The 4,172-nt window shown below is 37.5% G+C and overlaps 1 pseudogene; it reads left to right on the forward strand.

Annotated features, from left to right (window-relative positions):
• The first annotated feature begins 825 nt into the window (after positions 1-825).
• The window catches only part of LOC107691216 (TOM1-like protein 2), a 22,312-nt pseudogene continuing 18,965 nt past the window's right edge, over positions 826-4,172 (forward strand).

The following is a 4,172-nucleotide window of genomic DNA, read 5'->3' on the forward strand; positions in this document are numbered from 1 at the left end:
TTTAGAGAAATGTAGCATTGCATTACTGTCTCAGCAATGGATGCTCTTCAGTGAATGGGTGCCGTCAGAATGAGAGTCCAAACAGCTGATAAAAACATCACAATAATCCACACCACTCCAGTCCATCAGTTAACATCTGGAGAAGACAAAAGCTGCGTGTTTGTACATCTGTGATCTCTTGCATCTCTACTATTTTCTGCAATAGAATGGAATTTCATTTGTGAGCATTTAGTTGTGTCCAGCTGTTTTTAGGACAAATTACATTAAACATTAGGACACATATTATGTATCCCAAGTGAAAAAGAAGTGTGCTTAATTGTATTGAATGTGTACTTCTAGTGTACCTCAAATCTCCAAAATAAGTATATTTAATAAAAACTGTACTTGCAGATAATAAAATATTAATTAATGTCAAATTAAAAGCTTAACTTTAAAGTACATTTTAAATCATTGTTTTAATAGTCTTTTGATGTGCTTCATAGAAATATAACTGTAGTGTGTTAGTTGATATTAAAGTTAATATTTTAAGCGTACTAAATTGAAACTTCACCATTACAAAAATACCTTGCAATTGTACTTGGTATACTAAACTTAAAATCTAAAAAGTTTGAACAAATAATTTTGTGCTTAATGCACTTTAATTGTAGTGCTGAGGTCCAGAAGTATATGTGATTGTACTTCAGGTACACTTTAAGAACCTTTTCAAGAGGAACTTGGCCTTTAAGGCTTTTCCAATGATTGACAGGCGTATCGATCAATCAATTAAAAGCTCAGCTTGTTTAGACCAATCAAAAAGCGCTCTGGGCGGGGCTTATGCGCGCTGCCTCTCTCTGTCGGCGGACTGTTGTTGTTGTCATCAAGATGGAGTTCTTGTTAGGGAATCCGTACAGCTCTCCCGTCGGCCAGTGCATTGGTGAGTTAGCGGCTTACATTAGCCTCTCCTGTAATAGAATGTGTTTTAATAACAGATAATGGATCATATTTATCCATCGCTCGTGTTTAAATGTGTGTGTTAGTCGGCAGCATCATACAGTTAGCACTGTTAGCTACATTAGATGATGTGCTAGTCAGCATCTTCATCCGGTGTAAACACACAGATGTTTCTAGGAAACTATTCATTTTATTTTATTTTTGGAAAACTCATAACTAGAGAGTGAGAAGGTTTCGCCAGCAGATCTTTACTTATAAATAAAATTGTACATACTGGTAAAAAACGTAAAGCCTGAATGCACTGTAAGTCGCTTTGGATAAAAGCGTCTGCTAAATGCATAAATTATTATTATTATTATTATTATAAATAACAGTCTGAGACTGAAGCTGAAGCTGTCTCTAACATTTAACAGTTAGGACTTACTAACTCATTAAATTCATTATAATATTAGTTTACATGAAGAATACTATCACTGCTGAGGGATGTAACTATACATGATTTGGTTTAATAAATTATACAAACAAATTAATAAATGATACTCACAAAAATTACACTCTCACTGTGTTTTAAACAAAGCCAAAATAGGTTTAAAATGTTTGGGAAATTTTTAAACATTAGGTTACAAAAAAGTACTGTTCATTAAGCGGAATACAAATATTCATGATTCTGCTACATACATTTTTAAGTACTGTATTTAATAAATAATATTTATTACTAATAATCAGTAAACACGGAAGCTCAAATGCGTGTGTTGATCAGTGTTTATATGTGAATAAAAGACTCAATTAAATCTGTCTGAACTGCCATTTTTGGGTGAAGTATACACAATACATATTGTTGCTATCCACGATACATATTGCATTTTTGTATTCATTTTTATAACAGTTTATTTATTTATTTTTATTATTATTTTATTTTTAGTGTAAGCCATATTTTCAGGGTGACAGGAATGGTAACAAAAAACAACAATTATTCGCTATACTCTGAATTTTAAAAATATTCAAACACACTTCTGTAAAATTCCTCCCTGGAAAATAAAAACAAAACAAAAATAATTTTAGATTTAACAAGAAACCAAAAATCTGAACCCCACCCAAATTACTTTCAACAACAACTCCTTTATATCAGAGAAATGTTTCCATCACATATCCCTATATATACTGACGAATCAAAATCAGAGGACTAGGGCTGAAAAACTACATTCGAATTTTGTACTTAAATATGATTAAAATTCTAATTTAAAATGCATAGGGTGAAGAAAAGCTTTTGTCTTCTCTCCTGAGGCCACAAGAGGGCGCATCGAGTAAAATATTACTAATGCACATTTATTCAAAGTGCATAATGTTTAAAATAATGTTTATAAACCAGTTATAATTAAGTTGCTTAAACAACTATAAACAAAACAGCATCATGCATGTATGCATAGTTTAATACAAAGGACCGAAAACCAATCGCAAAGAGTACTTTTTCATTTAAAAACACGAGTTGCAGTGCAATCGGGAAAAAACCCTGCCATAAAGTCTCGAGATATGTTTTTTCGAAGTTGAACTTGCATTAATTTTACATGGATTTCTAAACATGCGGCTCTTTTGTGCGAGACGCGAGTGCAACGCTGATAGATGTCCCTCTGGAAAATGCACGAAATATGCGTTCTGTGTGAACGGCTTGGTTTCAGTTTTGACGTAAACATGATCTTCTCCGCATTGATGTTCTCTTTTTCCGCGATATTTATAATGAACAACGCAGCAGCGCCGCATCTAGTGGCTTCAACTGGATAGGCTAAAGTGCCACTACGACTGCATCGCTGACGAGCGCTCTGTGCAAACTTTGCTGTTTCTCGTGTTATTTTGTATTATTCGTGTTACTTCTTATATGCTTTTGCTCAGACAGTACAGACTCTCATCCAGTATGATCGACAAACACTACTGGACATCCGATCTAACTTAAACTTCGGTTCGGAAACAACGGCGCCTCGGAACTCCAGCTTCAGCATTTACGCGCTCCCATTGCTGCCGGCCTGCATCCTAAGACGCCGTCGGAAAAGGAGGAAAGGCAAACGCGCTGGAATTCTATGCAGATCGCGGAAAAGAAGTTTTAATCCTCCTCTCCCTACCATCTTGTTAGCCAACATACAGTCTCTGGATAACAAACTTGACGAACTTAATGCGAGAATCACATTCCAGCAGGACATTCGAAACTGCTGCGTTCTGGCTTTCTGTGAGATGTGGTTACACTCAGAAGTACCCGATATGGCCATAACACCGCCTGGATTCTCCGTTTTTCGTCATGACAGATCGCTAAACTCCGGTAAGAGCAGAGGTGGAGGCGTGTGCTTTATGATTAACACTCGCTGGGGCACTGATGTTACAGTTTTATCTACACACTGCTCCCCAGAGATCGAACTGCTCTCTATTAAAGTGCGTCCCTTCTACCTCCCGCGGGAGTTTAATTCAGTCATTCTCACAGTTGTTTACATTCCGCCTCACGTGGACAAAACTAAAGCATTGGACGAACTGTACAGCACCATAAATAGATTAGAAATTGCTCATCCTGAGGCTGCTTTCATCGTTGTTGGGGATTTTAACAGGGTGAATATGAGGAAAGTTCTTCCTAAATTCTACCAGCACATAAATTTCCCCACACGAGGGGATCAGACATTAGATCACTGCTATTCAACACTAAAGGACAGTTACAAACCCCTCCCCCGACCAGCATTTGGCAAAGGTGACCACATTAGCATACTGCTGTTACCAGCCTACAGACAATGCCTCAAACAGGAAAAACCGGTTTCTAAAACAGTTCACAAATGGAGTGAAGATGCCATCGCCACACTGCAGGACTGCTTTGAATCCACAGACTGGCAGATGTTTCAAGATGCAGCAGGAGACAACATACATGAATACACAGATTCTGTGATATGCTACATCAACAAATGCACAGAGGATGTTGTCCCATCCATTAATGTTAAATCATTTCCAAACCAGAAACCATGGGTCAATGGTGAGGTGCGTGCCAGGTTAAGAGCACGAACTGCTGCCTTCAACTCTGGGGATCTAACTGCTTACAAGAAGTCCAGGTATGACCTTCAAAAAACTATCAAATCAGCCAAAAGAGACTTTAGGGACAGAGTGGAGTCAGAATATCACGGCTCTGACCCCCAACGCATGTGGAGCAGTTTGCGCTATATCACTGACTACAAAGGAAGGAAAAGCAGTGTTGTGTCTTTGTCTGCCTCCTTACC

This window comes from Sinocyclocheilus anshuiensis, unplaced genomic scaffold, assembly GCF_001515605.1.
Source record: "Sinocyclocheilus anshuiensis isolate Anshui unplaced genomic scaffold, SAMN03320099.WGS_v1.1 scaffold202, whole genome shotgun sequence".
NCBI lineage: Eukaryota > Metazoa > Chordata > Actinopteri > Cypriniformes > Cyprinidae > Sinocyclocheilus > Sinocyclocheilus anshuiensis.